This window comes from Protopterus annectens, chromosome 1.part1 (genome assembly GCF_019279795.1).
Source record: "Protopterus annectens isolate FY-2018-M chromosome 1.part1, PAN1.0, whole genome shotgun sequence".
Lineage (NCBI taxonomy): Eukaryota > Metazoa > Chordata > Ceratodontiformes > Protopteridae > Protopterus > Protopterus annectens.
Window position 1 is genome coordinate 641410901 of NC_056726.1, and position 18536 is coordinate 641429436.

Genomic DNA, 18536 nt, shown 5'->3' on the forward strand with positions numbered 1-18536 from the left:
AAATAACCGTATTATTAATATATTCCAAAAATGACTCCAAATTCTGAACACCACCATCCCAAATTATAAAAATATCCAAATATTGCATATATTTCTGGATATATTGGTTATATTCACTTCGAAACACAAATTCTTGTTCCCAAAAGGACATTACATAGTTGGCATAAATGGGGGCACATGCTGCCCCCATTGCAACTCCAGTAATCTGTTTATAGCAACTACCCTCAAAATACAAAAAATATTAATTAGAACAATGTCCATAAGGGATATAAATACATTTATTTGATCCTGTTCAAATAACCCTATCTTAATCAATTGACTCTCCATCCATTCCAGCCCAATATCATTAGGAATCACCGAATATAAATTACATACATCAACTGTAAGAAATATGGTGGAAGGGTCAATTCTCACCTCATTTAATTGGGATAGAAAGTGCCATGAATCTTTGGTAATATAATCAAACATTTTTATCCCCCCTTGAAGATGGTGATCCAAATATTTACTTATAAAAAAAGTTTTATTCCTTTTACCATCAATTATGGGTCTGAATGAAATGTTATTCAATCCCTTGTGTATTTTGGGGATGCCAAAAATATTACTCCCTACAGGAAACTCATTACCCAGATACTCAAAATCAAATTCATTTATTTGTCCTTGGTAAAGCATATCCTTTAACATTAGGTCTATCTTCAAATATGCCTCATATATCTCATGTAAAGTGATTTCTTCATAGGCTTCCCCAGCCAACATCCCAAACATATAGTCTGAGTAGTCATTATTGTCCATAACCACTATTCCATTACCTTTGTCGGGCTTCATAAACCGAATACCCTTATCTGTAATAAGCTCATTAAGCACTTTAACTACATCATCAGTCAAATTACTATACAAACTTTTTCCATTATTGTTATTTCTAAAATATTCTCACATCTCCAATTCACAGGCCTTCTCAAATATCATGACAGTATTGTTTACTATAGGGTTAAATTTACTGGGTTTCTTTAATACACCAATATTTTGTTCCCTGTCTTGTGTAAAATACATTTTAATATTCATTTTCCTGGTCAAAAGTTGTAAATCAATCAGTACATCTGTAATTTTACCTTTTTGACCAGGAACATAAGTAAAACCTTTTGATAGTAATTCGGCATGCTTAACATTCAGCTCCTTGTTAGAATAATTATAAACCTTAAAATCACCATATTGGTTAGACACAATAGTAGGCTCACTAGGGCCTGAAATGTAATTCCCTACTTGAATAAGATCAATTAACCCGCTACTATTTAAATCCCCATCAATAATATCAAAATTAACTTCAACATTATTATTATTTTCTTCAATGTTGGTATTATTAGTTAGCAGTCCCTCCCTATTGTTTATGGAAAACATATCAGTGTCTTCACCGGTCATTACTGTTGAATTTATTTCACAGTCAGCGTTACCCACATTAAATTCATAATTAGCTTCACAGTCATTAACTGCACTGTACTTCCAATCAGAAAATGCTATTATGTTAGCATTTCCCTCTACTGAGGTATCCGCAGTCTGATATATACTTACATGCAGTAGCGGGTCAGTCCTTTCGCCACTGAGGGCCTCATCATCCCCTTCAATGTCCATTACAGTTGTTAAAGCCTCCACCAATTCCAGCTGGAATAAACTGTCACTATTCCTATTCAAAGCTTGTTCATCCCCTTTACAAACCACATTCAATGTTTTTGGCAGAATTGTGACATAGGAACTCTCTCCTAACGCTTTCACCTCCAGTCTTGGTGAAAATCCCCCTGTTGTTTCCATTGAGGTCCCCATTTTTTGGGCTGCGTTCCTTGGTCTATATGTCTCTCGCTTTCCTCTCTCGTCCGTTGCGAAAAATTTCCCTCTTGATTACGCAACCGTTCCGATCGTCCTGGACCTTCCTCCATAGGGTGCTCGTCATGCTGGAAATGTGCGTCCCTATGTGGTGACATCACTTCCCCTCCTTTTTTTTTTGTTTTTTACTATTACTCGCCAATTCTGTATAATTACGATTCCCCTTGGATAAGGGATACACCGTCTGATTGCGATATTCTTCAGTGTCCCTTAAAATTTTACATGATTTTCTTTGAAATATTACTTGACAGTCATTCTCGACAGTATTTAAAATATTTTGATAATTAGTTAAATAATATTCAAAATTCAGGTCATTTAATATGATATCATTGTCCTGTTCCAATTCATTCATCAATCGGGCTATAACTTCATCATTGTACTTTATCATCATTCTCATTAATTCTAAACCAGTTTTATCAAAAAGTTTGTGTACTTCCCTGATCATTCCTTCATTACCAATTATACCATTTGGATATCTCCATAAATGCAACCCATGGGGTACTAATTCCAGCTCTATATTCCTACTCAAATATCCATTTTCCAACTGCAACTTTTTCATAGTATATAATTTCTTTTCAAAACTTTTTCATCACTCTGCTAGAGTCAAATTAGATCTTAAACCTGAATTGTTGCTATTTGACTCATTATGAAAGTCAAATTTTATAGTTTTCCATTGCATTTTATCTACATGACTTTCGTTAAACCTGGCTGTTAATGCACTTCCCTTACCGATCTGTGTTTTGGCATTCACCTCCTTGCTACTGACCGTCCGATTGTTCTCCATGGGAGTGGGTTGTGTTAAAGGCAAACCCAGGCTACCCAGGCTACCTAGGCTACCCAAATTTTTAGGTGAGCCTTTGGAGGATGACTGTTGTTGCTCTACCAATGTTTTAATTTGTTCCATGTGCTCAGACAACTGTTCATTAATTTTGAGTAAAAGTTCCATAATATCTGAATTGGCCGCTCCGGATTCCATTATAACAAACCAAATATCCAAAAACAAACTGGGTAACCAACAAATCCAACACAGAAACCCGACCAGTCCAAACCAGAGGAACTTTTCAGAAAAAAAGATTTATTATATAACATGGATAATTTCACAGACAAGTTGACCTAAGTTTTGTCTCACTTATACAGACTTCATCAGAACTACAAACCTTTTCTGCACAAATCGCGTCCTAATATACCACTCCCATGTTAATTGATCAATTACATCATAAAATTAAAGAAACAAAACTTTTCAAGCCTTACACATCACTTATTACTGAATACCTCTATAATAGGTTATTAAAAACTTACAATGGCAAATAAGGTTAGATGCCACTACTTTTCCAGGAATTAATGACCATATTAGTTTAGCCCCGCTACTAATACTAAGGCATATATTGGGCTAAAGTTTCAGCTATACCTATTCAATAATGCTACATTTAACATAGGCAGTATGTATACTTTATTAGAGTTAATATTTTTATTATGTATCAATTTATGCGATTGTTTTTATTCCATGTTTTTAATTTTTGTTTTTAATTGTAAGTTTTTAATAACCTATTATAGAGGTATTCAGTAATAAGTGATGTGTAGGGCTTGAAAAGTTTTGTTTCTTTAATTTTTATGATGTAATTGATCAATTAACATGGGAGTGGTATATAAGGACGCGATTTGTGCAGAAAAGGTTTGTAGTTCTGATGAAGTCTGTATAAGTGAGACAAAACCTAGGTCAACTTGTCTGTGAAATTATCCATGTTATATAATAAATCTTTTTTTCTGAGAAGTTCCTCTGGTTTGGACTGGTCGGGTTACCGTGTTCGATTTGTTGGTTACCCAGTTTGTTTTGGATATTTGGTTTGTTATCATGGAATCTGGAGCGGCCAATTCAGATATTATGGAACTTTTACTCAAAATTAATGAACAGTTGTCTGAGCACACGGAACAAATTAAAACATTGGTAGAGCAACAACAGGCATCCTCCATAGGCTCACCTAAAAATTTGGGTAGCCTAGGTAGCCTGGGTTTGCCTTTAACACAACCCACTCCTATGGAGAACAATTGGACAGTCAGTAGCAAGGAGGCAAATGCCAAAACACAGAACGGTAAGGGAAGTGCATTAACAGCCAGTTGTTTTACCGAAAGTAATGTACATAAAATGCAATGGAAAACTATAAAATTTGACTTTCATAATGAGTCAAATAGCAACAATTCAGGTTTAAGATTTAATTTGACTCTAGTGGAGCGATTAAAAAGTTTTGAAAAGAAATTATATACTATGAAAAAGTTGCAGTTGGAAAATGGTTATTTGAGTAGGAATATAGAGCTGGAATTACTACCCCGTGGGTTGCGTTTATGGAGATATCCAAATGGTATAGCTGGTAATGAATGAATGATCTGGGAAGTACACAAACTTTTTGATAAAACTGGTTTAGAATTAATGAGAATAGTGATAAAGTACAATGATGAAGTTATAGCTCGATTGATGGATGAATTGGAACAGGACAATGATATTATATTAAATGACCTGAATTTTGAATATTATTTAACTAATTATCAAAATATTTTAAATACTGTCGAGGATGACTGTCAAGTAATATTTCAAAGAAAATCACGTAAAATTTTAAGGGACACTGAAGAATATCACAATCAGAGGGTGTATCCCTTATCCAAGGGGAATCATAATTATACAGAATCGGCGAGTAATAGTAAAAACCAAAAAGGATGGGAAGTGATGTCACCACATAGGGATGCACATTTCCAGCATGATGAGCACCCTATGGAGGAAAGTCCGAGATGATCGGAATGGTTGCGTAATCGAGAGTGAGATTTTTTGCAACGGACAAGAGAGGAAAGCGAGAGACGTATAGACCAAGGAACCAGGCCCAAAAAATGGGGACCTCAATGGAAACAACAGGAGGATTTTCACCAAGACTGGAGGTGAATGCTTTAGGAGAGAGTTCCTGTGTCACAATTATGACGAAAACATTGAATGTGGTTTGTAAAGGTGATGAACAAGCTTTGAATAGGAATAGTGACAGTTTATTCCAGCTCGAATTGGTGGAGGCTTTAACAACTGTAATGGACATTGAAGGGGTTGATGAGATCCTCAGTGGCAGAAGGACTGACCCGCTACTGCATGTAAGTATATATCAGACTGCGGATACCTCAGTAGAGGGTAACGCTAACATAATAGCATTTTCTGATTGGAAGTACAGTGCAGTTAATGACTGTGAGGCTAATTATGAATTTAATGTGGGTAACGCTGACTGTGAAATAAATTCAACAGTAATGACCGGTGAAGACACTGATATGTTTTCCATAAACAATAGGGAGAGACTGTTAACTAATCATAACAACATTGAAGAAAATAATAATAATGTTGAAGTTAATTTTGATAATATTGATGGGAATTTAAATATTAGCGGGTTAATTGATCTTATTCAAGTAGGGAATTACGTTTCAGGCCCTAGTGAGCCTACTATTGTGTCTAACCAATATGGTGATTTTAAGGTTTATAATTATTCTAACAAGGAGCTGAATGTTAAGCATGCCGAATTACTATCAAAAGGTTTTACTTATGTTCCTGGTCGAAAAGGTAAAATTACAGACGTGCTGATTGATTTAAAACTTTTGACCAGAAAAATGAATATTAAAATGTATTTTACACAAGACAGGGAATGAAATATTGGTGTATTAAAGAAACTCAGTAAATTTAACCCTATAGTAAACAATACTGTCATGATATTTGAGAAGGCCTGTGAATTGGTGATGCAAGAATATTTTAGAAATAACAGCAATAATGGAAAAAATTTGTATAGTAATTTGACTGATGATGAAGTTGAAGTGCTTAATGAGCTTATTACAGATAAGGGTATTCGGTTTATGAAGCCCGACAAAGGTAATGGAATAGTGGTTATGGACAAAAATGACTACTCAGACTATATGTTTGGGATGTTGGCTGGGGAAGCCTATGAAGAAATCACTCTAAATGAGATACATGTGGCATATTTAAAGATAGACCTAATGTTAAAGGATATGCTTTACCAAGGACAAATAAATGAATTGGATTTTGAGTATCTGGGTAATGAGTTTCCTGTAGGGAGTAATATTTTTGGCATCCCCAAAATACACAAGGGGTTGAATAACATTTCATTCAGACTCATAGTTGATGGTAAAAGGAATAAAACTTTTTTTATAAGTAAATATTTGGATCACCATCTTCAAGGGGGGATAAAAATGTTTGATTATATTACCAAAGATTCATGGCACTTTCTATCCCAATTAAATGAGGTGAGAATTGACCCTTCAACCATATTTCTTACAGTTGATGTGTGTAATTTATATTCGGTGATTCCTAATGATATTGGACTGGAATGGATGGAGAGTCAATTGATTAAGATAGGGTTATTTGAACAGGATCAAATAAATATATTTGTATCCCTTATGGACATTGTTCTAAATAATATTTTTTTGTATTTTGAGGGTAGTTACTATAAACAGATTACTGGAGTTGCAACATGGGCAGCACGTGCCCCCATTTATGCCAACTATGTAATGTCCTTTTGGGAACAAAGATTTGTGTTTCGAAGTGAATATAACCAATATATCCAGAAATATATGCAATATTTGGATGATATTTTTATAATTTGGGATGGTGGTGTTCAGAATTTGGAGACATTTTTGGAATATATTAATAATATGGTTAATTTTTTTAAATTTACCTTTGTACACAGTAATATATAAATTAGTCATTTAGATGTTCACTTGGTGTTTAATAATGATAAAAGGAGTCTTTCATCTAACATTTATAGAAAACCTACCTTTTCAAATTCCTACTTACATTATCAAAGCTGGCACCCTAGCCACCAGAAAAGGGCTATAGTTAAAGGTCAGATGGTCAGGGCAGCCAAAAAGGTTAACAACTATTTGGAATTTGAAAAGGAATTAGAGTTTATAACAGGGATGTTTATTAAAAGAGGATATCCAGAGACCTTAGTACAAGCCATCAAGGTTGAAATTATATCTAAGAGGAAGGGGGGAGTCATTCAGCCCATTTTAAAATATAATATGAAAGATGGTGAATTGTTAGCTGGTCATGAAATAACTAGGAAATATGACACGGGAGATAGTTTGTACTTTATTACTACATATAATTGTGACGCAGAATTTATGGTTAAAATAATACATAGGATTTGGGAGCTTTTGAAATTAGATACTCATGTACATAATAAATTAAAGGCTCCCCCTAAAAATGTATATAGGAAGGATATGCCATTTAAAAACCTTTTAGAGGGTAGTAAATTAACACAAATTTCTAATTCATGTAGGCCAGTTGGAAATTTTAAATGTGGTAGATGTAATAAATGTAAATATATTTTTAGTACAGGATATAAGATTAAGTTAGGGAAATAAATTATATTAATTAATAGGCATTTTGATTGTCATAGCAGAAATGTGGTGTATTTAGCTAGGTGCATTCAGTGTACTACATTTTATATAGGAATAACATGCTGTACCATAAGAGAAAGGATCGGTGAACACATGTTGGATATTAGACATGTGAAAAACACTAATGCACTGGCAAGAAACATTAAATTACATCCAGGTCACGAATTCCAATTTTGTATTATTCAACAAGTAATTAAAGATAATCAAGGGCATATCCTGGATGTTCATTTAGACATTTGTGAAATGAAATGGCAAATAAGGTTAGATGCCCCTAATTTTCCAGGAATTAATTACCATATTAGTTTAGCCCCGCTACTAAAACTATGGCATATATTGGGCTAAAGTTTCAGCTATACCTATTCAATAGTGCTATATTTAACATAGGCAGCATGTATACTTTATTAGAGTTAATATTTTTATTATGTATCAATTTATGTGATTGTTTTTATTCCATGTTTTTAATTTTTGTTTTTAATTGTAAGTTTTTTAATAACCTATTATAGAGGTATTCAGTAATGAGTGATGTGTAGGGCTTGAAAAGTTTTGTTTCTTTAATTTTTATGATGTAATTGATCAATTAACATGGAAGTGGTATATAAGGACGCGATTTGTGCAGAAAAGGTTTGTAGTTCTGATGAAGTCTGTATAAGTGAGACGAAACCTAGGACAACTTGTCTGTGAAATTATCCGTGTTATATAATAAATCTTTTTTTTCTGAGAAGTTCCTCTGGTTTGGACTGGTCGGGTTTCCATGTTGGATTTCTAGGAAATCCACCACAGCCTGGTGCAGCACTACTCCCTGCTGTTTTCCAGAAGCGGCCAGCACCAGCATGAGTGGACTGCACTGTGGCAAGATCTTGTTCGTTGGTTAAATGACATAGGCATGCAGAACTGGACATATGAGCAGGTACGCCATCACTGCAGTGATTTAATTTGACATGTCTGGCGGTGTGCGTCTGATATCCATAGACAACAGCTTGCCACAGGTGGTGGGGTGGCCTTTCATCCCCCCTCACCAGAGTGGAGGAGCTGCTCCTAAGCGTGGTGGCTCCTGGCCAACAACAGCAACAGACATGTGTCATCATGGAGGCCGGAGCGACCCAGCATGTTGACATGGAGCGTGTAGGTAACATGCCCTATCTGTAGACTACTGTTACCTGTATTGCTAGATTATGCATATGTGAGATGTGTACTGTGTGTTTAGCAGTTGTGCTGCCTAGTGTTGTGCAATACTGATATTTGGAATATTATCTGTATACCTGTGACTGTCAACTGTTGTTCTACTGTAGTTTAGCAAACCCACAGTAGCAATGCCACAGTTGTGGCCACTGACAAACTGTTTCATATTCTTGTAGGTCCCTCTCGTGTGACAGCAGGGCAGATGATCCATGCTGTTGAGTGTGTTATGACTTTAATATTGGTAATGAAATGTGCATGTCATAGGTGAGGTGTAGGCCATGTACACGTAATACACCTACGCATAATGCATCTTAGTAATGTCAGTAGCTGCTTCAATCACATGCAATACACAGAGCATCAGACACACTTGTGGCAACACCGTACTGCACATTGGATAGGCATAATTGATACACATGTACACAACAAAACACGTTTGTCATATGCAGTACACCTCAACATGCTACACATAGCATCACCACACACCCGTTGTAAGGTCACACTTCAGTATCCCACATGTCATCCACACAGCACACATGATATACCTGAGGGGTAGAGGCCTATCATGGGGCTGAGCAACACTCTTCAACACATAACACAGTCATGTTAGGCAATGCTCCCTATTGGGCACCTCACACACCCATGTACAAAGTGACTGTGTAATTCTGAATGTAGCCACGGCACTGCAGTTCAGGTACAGCATGCTAGGCAGTGGTCTGTCACATGTTAGTAGCCCTGAGTGACCACATGATGCATGATGATGATGGCTCATGGTACTACACCCCATCCAGTTACAGTGACCACAGTACTACACATAGCAGTCATTGCTTTGCACCTCAATGTTGTGTGTGTGCAAACATATGCACCTATACACAATATGCATAGCATGTTGTGTGTGTGCAAACATATGCAACTATACACAATATGCATAGCAGTCACCATCTGTACAAAGTGACACAAATATGTTCTGGAATGCTATTGGGTGTATAGGTCACATGACACACATTGAGTATGTGTGATGTTTAATGTTGCAGTCATGTAGTATGCCATGTCATGGCTGGTACTGACATATCTGCAATATGTCCCACACTCACCATAACCACTGTACAATGGCCATGTTGAGCACGTATACATTCACCACTCATCCCATGTGTGTACATAGCATGCATGTGCTACACCTGTGCCCACAATTATCTGCTACAGACACAGACACTGTAATCAGACATGGAAATCTATGTGACACACAGATAACACATGCAGCCATGGTATGTATACCTGTGAGTGATGGTGCACAGGACATTGCAGAGCTTATAATACTTGCCCAGCAATGTTGTGTCCTTGTACACATTATGTTCCAGGGTGTAGCCAATCACTAAACAACTACACACATGCATCAAAGCCATGTATGCTGTCATTAACTAGGGCTGTCTACACTCGCACTGCATGGTCTTGAGCAACACATATTCTGCATGCTGACACATGTGAGGTGACTGTTTGCCTTGTGATACTGTCATCCCACCTTCAACCACTATTGAGTATGTTTTGGATTGCTGGTGTGTGTGTGTGTATCTGCTGTAGTGAGGAGTGTATTTGTGTGCATGTGTGCATGTGTTCATGTGTGCATGTGTGCATGTGTGCATGTGTGCATGTGTGATAACATCATGTACAGATTGTAAAGTATGTTTCTTGTCTTCCTCTCACAGGTGCTGAGGTTGGGTTGGGTGAATGCAGCAGGGAACCTGAAGTCACTGCCACAAATAGTGGAGATGATGATACATGTATTGTGGCACAGGCAGGTTTGACAGGGTCTGTCATTGGTCCGCCAATCGACAGTACACAGCTTTCCACCCCATCTATGCACACACTCATACTGCTAATACATCCCCTCATCACCAATGACCTTAGCCGAGGGACAGCATACAGTTGGCATTGACCAGGATAGTGTGGTATCCATGGCACATGCATCCCCTCACAGCAGCCATACCCAGATTCCTGGAATGGTACCACATAGGTGGACGTCCAGGGGTTCTCATGGGAGCACCGCTGGTTGTAATGCCCCTGGCAGACGTGCCCCTACAGGTCTTACAACCTCAGGTATGTTCTGGGCTGTAATGCAGGCACAGGCATGTATGGAACGGTACACCAGACCAGAACTAAGGGTGCAGAGGGCCCATAACACCGTGATCAATGACAGTATCCATGACCTTGCTGGTGCCATCCGTAATTACACCGAGGTCATTGATAGACGTTGGGGGGGAGACTTTAGATGCCCTCCACAATGTGTTTTCCATGAGACAGGACCATGTGGGATGGTTGAGATGTCGACGCGGACATATGCCAGCAACATCAATGGCTGGCAGTTGTCACGGACGACCCACAGATCACAGCCACTCCTGTAGTGGCAGTACCAGCCCCAACAATGCTGGGGCTGGCCTGTCAATTGACCGTCCTAGTAGACCACATGCACGTGGCTCTGGCCAGTCCCAGCAGGGACATGGGTCCAGTCAACATACCTCTGCATCTGATGATACTACCCAGTCAGGCTTGGTACCTGATACTGTCCGTAGCACCCCTGCCAGGCACAGGTACCATGTCCGTGCCCAGAGACAATGATCTGTACAGCCTGGCAGGGACAGTCTGTGGCTGTCCCACAACCTCCCATATATGCAGCCACATGGTGGAGCTGTGTGCATGCAGACACACACACATAAACCAAACACCTAGGGCTCACACATACACACACACACATTACATCAACATTGGCCCATGCTGTACTGTTGTCCCACACACACACACACACACACACACACACACACACACACACACACACACACACACACACACACATACATGTCGATTGGATGGGTTAATGTCAGAATCTGGCAAACCAACAACACACCCTGTGCATGTGATGAAACCTGTGCCACCTCCTGTCATCTGTAACATTGATGCAGGAACAGGCTAACATAGTGCTGATGCACAGGGTGACATTATAGCAGTGTAGCAATGTTAGCATGTTGTCAACAGGAAAGTGTAATGATATCCTTGTAGGTATATCTGAGCAAGCATGATGCATCAAAGCTATGATTGTCAATGTAGTATTCTTTACACCAGTGTTAAATCTGAGTATGTATTGTCTGCCCATGTGCCACTTGGCTGAAGTGTATAGTGTTGCCAGCATGTGTTAGTGAGTGGACAGTATGTGTGTGATGTGTGCAGTACAGATTAGCAGGTGCACATCTGTGAACATGGTGGGGGTGCACTGTCTTCATGTACGTGCATAGTGGACACATGGGACGTGTGACATACCCTGTATTACACAGTGTTAACATCTCATAGTATCTCTCGGTGGCCAGTATGCATTCTACTACAGATAAGTTCTAACATGGGTACACATGTGTATGACATGGTGTGACACTATGCTGTGGGTGATACTGTTACTATCTGTCAATGTTTTGCATTCTGGTTGTATACACAACCTCAACAGCCTGACTATAACCAATCATTAGATGATTTCCTGACAACTGACACACAGATGTAGGGAACTCAGTAACAGTTGGATCCTTCCGGTACTATACTATAACAGTAACCAGTGGTATTGACCGCCACCCGTTCCTGGGACCACAGCTGTTTGGCATATAACCCTCTTAGGTACATGTAAACACACTAGGGATATGTCCATCTACATCTGGAAATGCATGCATTGGCCTACAATGCATTCTCTGGATGGGACACATATCCCACACAAGGGTACCATATAGACAGATACCTGTTGTCCAACACATGCTGTATAGCTCTAAGCCAACTTTAGCAGAGTCATCCACATTTACTATACATAATATCCTGACAGTACCACATAGGTGGTAGCCCCCAACATGTATGTCGGGTACCAATGTGTACATACAGCCAAGTGTTATGTCATCTGTCCTTTGGTATCCACATATCCAAAGGTATTATGAAGCCCCTCGGTGTATCACATAAGAAATTAGGGGCCTGTATTCATATCCACAAGGCTGTTGTACACCTATAATGACTGTCCATTATTGCCAGACTTTTTTGTGTATGAACATATCTGACATATACCCCAGGCATGTACCCTCATTCACACTTGTCTATGGAAACTGTCATGGGTGTGTGTGACACAGATGACCTTGGCCACAGATCACTACAGTGGCCGGCCTTGTTACATACATACATATGTGACCTACATTCTGAGAAGCAGCGGCACAATCTGGCAAAGGTAACAAATGTATTCATGTAGTATGCAGGCTTCACACCTATGTACTAATTGAGGTCACATATACATATATTCATTTGCCACACAGATACCTGATGTGTGCAATGCACATACTGTTTTAATCCTGATATGTCATACCGTAGTAAAAGCAAAACCCACACTGCATTGACCAGTAGTGTCACAAACACACATAACAATTGCAGGATTCAAACTCCTACCTAGCTATGTCATGACATTAGAGACATACGCATTAACATGATGCACTAAATGCTTTACTGGGTTTCGCATTTCCACTGCTATATTTGTAGTATGCTGACATCATCAGACTTGCCAAAGTTCCCTAGTCTCCACAAAGGGAATTCTTCTCAAAGGAAGTCATACAGACACATACTTTCCCACGCACTCAACAACTGTTGGATTCAAACCCCTATCTAACTATGTTATGACACTAGAGACATACACATTAACACGACGCGCTATATGCTTTACGGGGGTTTGTTTTCCACTGCTATATTTGTAGGATGCTGACATCATCATACTTGCCAAAGAGGAATAAACCTCTTTTAAGGTGTTTCCCTAGTCTCAAAAAGGCATTCCTCTCAAAGGAAATTGCACAGACACATACATCCCCACACACACACAGCAACTTCAGGATTTAAACCCCTACCTACGTTATGGCACTAGAAACATACGCATTAATACGACACGCTATATGCTTTACTGGGGTTTTCAGTTCCACTGCTATATTTGTAGGATGCGGACATCATCAGACTTGCCAAAGAGGAATAAACCTCTTTTAAGGTTTTTCCTTAGTCTCCAAAAAGGGCACTCTTCTCAAAGGAAATCACACACCCAGTCAGCTATTGTAGGATTCAGACCGCTACCTAACTATATTATGATACTAGAGAGATACACATTAACACAACATGTTATATGCTTTACTGGTGAACTCTGTTTCCACTGCAGTATTTGTGAGACACTGACATCATCAGACTTGCCAAAGTGGAATCTACTTCTTTTAATGTGTTCCTAGTCTCCAAAAAGTGCACTCCTCTCAGAAGAAATCACACACACTGAACAATTGCACGATTCAAACCCCTATCTAACTATGTTATGATACTAGAGAAATATGCATTAACATGACGCACTATGTGCTTTATTGTTTTTTTTTTTTCTCCTGCTATAGTTGTAGAATGCTGACATCATCAGACTGGACATGGTAATGTGTGTGCACTTTGTTTTATGCAAACCCAGGAATGAACCATGTGGGTCAGCAGGTGTTAACAGCTTGAACAGGACTCCACAATTAGCTTGTGTGATCTCTCTGTGGACAAATTGCCATTCCTTCATATGACAATACATATTTATGCACAGGTTGTTGATTTTATGGATACAACATGTGCCTGGGATGTTGATAAAGGGCTATTCAGAGTCTGTGTGGGACATGTGTAGCTCCCTTCAGTGATGTATGTCCTGGGTGGCTGCCTTGCAAACAGTCTAGCAGGTTTGGGAACCATGATCTGCCCATGATCATACCACAGTTGGTAGGGCTGTGTGTTTGTCGGCTTCCAATAGCTCTGTTTATGACTTCAATCATGATGGACTCACTGGCCTTGCAGATCAGACGTCATAGGCTTATAGGACTATAGTTCCCATGGTCTGTTGTGCAGCAACACTTGTGGGGTGTGCCATATGTTGCTGTAACACATTCAACAGTTTCAGATCCTGTAGAGAGGGTGAGGCTCAACAGACTGTTCAGGTGCAGGGTCTGTTTGTTCTGTAGTTCACTTATGACACATATAGGGAAACAATGTAATCCAATTGATGCCATGTTTTCAGCTTTGGAAGGAGCTGTTTACCCATTCTACATGTGATATCTCCTGGTATGATGATAGGGACTTTTGTCAGTGGGAGGTGAGTATATATGTATGGGCCTGTCTGACAGGATACCGACATTGTCAGTCAGGTACAGTTGGCCCTGACTCAGGACATATATGAGTGTACATTGCTATGTATGACATAGCTGAAGGAAGTGTCATGGTTCTGTCTGGACTCCTTTGCAGATAATCTTTCCAAAACACCAACAAACATGAGCATTAAACCCCTGTTATACTCTTTTACACACTTAACACCCTACTGATCCCTTTTGATCAGTCAACAGAGAGTATGTCATCATAATATCCTGGCATGTCCAAAGGTTGGTTTTGTGTGTACTCTCCAGTCCAGCTGGTGAATATGGGACTTTTGAGGCAATGTTACAACTGCCTTATGTACACAGACAACCCTCACCTCCTCCCAACAAACTCAGATATATGTGAGAGATGCAACTATATAGACAAACAGGAGGCTGAGCTCTCTCGACCCATGACCTGCACAGTCTATCAGGTGGTGAAGGTAACCACACACACACCACAAATCCAGTCTCACATAGACCTGTAGCGACAACAAACAAAATACATTACCACACAAATACATACTCGGAGGCTCTAAATAATATCTGCCTAAGCAGCATAGACCTCCTAATCAGACACCCAAACAACTGCTACCCCACAACAATACCCACATATCACATGGTTCACAAAGTCAGTGTGCCACACAGTCACTGCCCTTAGTGCTAAACAACACACCTAATACACTTGTAATAAGTGACTCTATTGTCAGACACACTGACGTCACACTCATCAGGCTGAACAGGAGAAGGACACTATGAGCTGTCTGTCAGGTGGCAGGTTCTGCCACATTGCACATGCACTCAGGTCATTCCAAAGCAAGTACAAATATGACTCCATCGTTGTCTATGCTGGTGTGAATGACCTCACACACTCCTCCTTGGACTAAATGACAAGAGACATAGTGGAGCTCTCTGATCATGTAACCCAGGCCAGTATGACCCTGACCTTGTGTAGCATCTTACCCTCACCAAGAATGATGGCACAGTATACAGACAAGCTGATCAATTGTAACAGATGACTAACATATCGGTGTCATTCAAAGGGGATCCAGTGTCTGTCAGCCTGGGATGACATGCTCGACATGCCACGTAGTTTCGCTATTGACAGCTTGCACCTGTCAACCCTGGACTTTTGAATACTAGCTAAGGCTGTTTCCACCCCCACAGTGGCTTTTTTGGGCAAGGCTCAAAAGACAAACCCACCTCCATAGATAATACAAGGTAAAAGAAACTATGGGTAATGCTGCTCAACACCAGATGTCTAGACCTCAGAATGCATGCACTCAAGATTCTCCTCAGTATGGAGAATGTCGATATCTGTGCAGTAACAGACACCTGTTTCAAGCTCCCAAAAGCACACCAGCACTACCAGGTTATACTTCATACCATGCTTTTCGGCCACAAGACTCGGACCGACCAACAAATTTAGGGGGAGTATCTGTATACATCACAGATACACACACCTCCAGGTTAGTAGCACTGCAGGAAGCATCAGAGACCATACATGTGCAACTAACAGTGGGCAAAACTGCCCTTCAGTTTGTAGCCTGCTAGAGACCACCCTCCCAAACTCAGGAACCCCACTCAGCTTTCCTGGGAACACTGGAGAATATGACGGTCTCTACAAACACCATTATATGGGGTGACTTCAACTACAGAAACATTGACTGGGAATACTACTCAAGCCCCAACACCCTCGCCCAATGGTTGCTAGAATTTCTAAACCCAAATGCTATGTCACAACTGGTCACCACACCTACAAGAGGGGAAAACAAATTGGACCTGATCATCACCAACATGGGGACTCCATGTTCCACACCAGAGGTATGCCCCTCATTGGTAAGGTCAGACCATACATTTATCTCACTGGACATCCATATCCCATCCTCACCCCATCCTAGGTTCTCTCGGTGAAGAACTTACCAAAAACAAATGTCACACTTCTCAAAACTGAGGTGGTATCCTTCAAAGACCCTGAGACAGAGGTAAATACAGCTCAGACCACTGAATCCTTTACAAACACATTCTATTGACACCTACTGGAATGCATGGATCGTGCTATCCCAAATAAAAACAAGACTCACTCCTCCAAAGGCAGGGGACCTGTCTCATGGACCCCGGCCATAAATAAGCTATACAACAAAAGGAGGGAGCTACTACATGATAGAGCACAATCCCAAAAAGGGAAGGCATCTCTGATCAGTACTAGCAAGAAGCTACATTCACTCATGAATTCATCTAAGACCCGCTTCAAAAGGTAAATTGCACCAGACACTGAGGACAATCACAAGGCCTTCTTTAGTTGTGTCATGAACCTGGTTGCCAACTCCCAGATATGCTGTGAGTTACTGCAAAATGACAATACATACACTAAACCCACAGACATTGCCAACATCCTGGCAAACAGGTTCAGTGCAAATGTCACCCCCCCCATCCCCCCTAATGAGCAAATGTCCATTCCAACAGAGTGCAGCCTCACTGACATCACAGATGATCAGGTGAGTGCTGCCCTCTCCAAAGCAGACAACACAGCATCAATGGGACCGGACGGTGTCCCGGCCTGCATCTTACACAAGCTTCATGACGAACGTAACCCTCACATGAAGTCACTGTCTGTATCAGACTTACTACAGGATATGTACCCAAGGAATGGCATACAGCAACAGTGGTCCCGTTCCACAAAGGTGGTGCCACAACAGACCCCAGACACTATTGCCCTATAAGCCTATCTAGCCTGGTCTGCAAAGCTATGGAGTGTATCATCATGGAACTCATACACACAGACATCGGGAACCTACAGACACTGAATCCTACACAATTCGGCTTTGTTGTGGGCAGATCTTGCCTCTTGAACATGGTTGACTTCTTTAAACAGTTACCAGGTCCATAGACATAGGGAAGGTAGTCCACACAGCCTACCTGGACATCGCAAAAACCTTCAAAACAATACCCCACTCAGGCATCATACATAAGCTCATCAGCTTAGATATCGACACATATGTCACAAGATGGATTGCTAACTGGATCAGGGATAGCACACACATGGTAAGTATTGCAGGTGTGTGCTATCCCTGATCCAGTTAGCAATCCATCTTGTGACATATGTGTCACAAGATGGATTGCTAACTGGATCAGGGATAGCACACACATGGTAAGTATTGCAGGTGCCATGTCTGACTCTACACCAGTTACATGTGGCATCCCACAAGGCTCAGTCCTGGGACCTCTCTTGTTCAGTATATATTCCTCTGATGTACAGGCTAACACAGGAGGAATATGGCTGACCATGTTCGCAGATTACTGCAAACTGGGTGCCATATTTGACTCTCCAGCTGGCACAAGCATCCTCCAAAAGGGTCTCACAGAGATGGATAACTGGTGCCAGATCCATGGCCTACAGCTAAATGTGATTAAATGCATAGTCATCCCCTTTGGGAATAACAAAGTGCCCACACATTACCACATAGGTGTTAATACATTAAGTACGGTAGAAGTTGTTAGGGATTTGGGGACACGAGTAGTTAGTAATCTTGCCTTTGACAATCACATTGCCAAAGTGGTTAGACAGACCTTCTATGTAGCCCACCTTATCCCAAAAGGTTTCACATCTAGATCAAGTAAAGTCATTGTGCCCCTATACTCATCAGGCCCATGATTGGATACAATGCCCCATTTGGGATGTACCTTACCCGACACCTGCAGCAACTGTAATGGCCACAAAAGTACATCATCAAGTGGATCTAGGGACCCACACAGATGCCCTGTGCAGTTCGGCTAAAGTAACTCCAGCTCTACTCAGTCACTTACTGCCTACTCTGATGCAATCTGTGCCTGTTGTTTACAGCCATGTCCAACACAGAATTA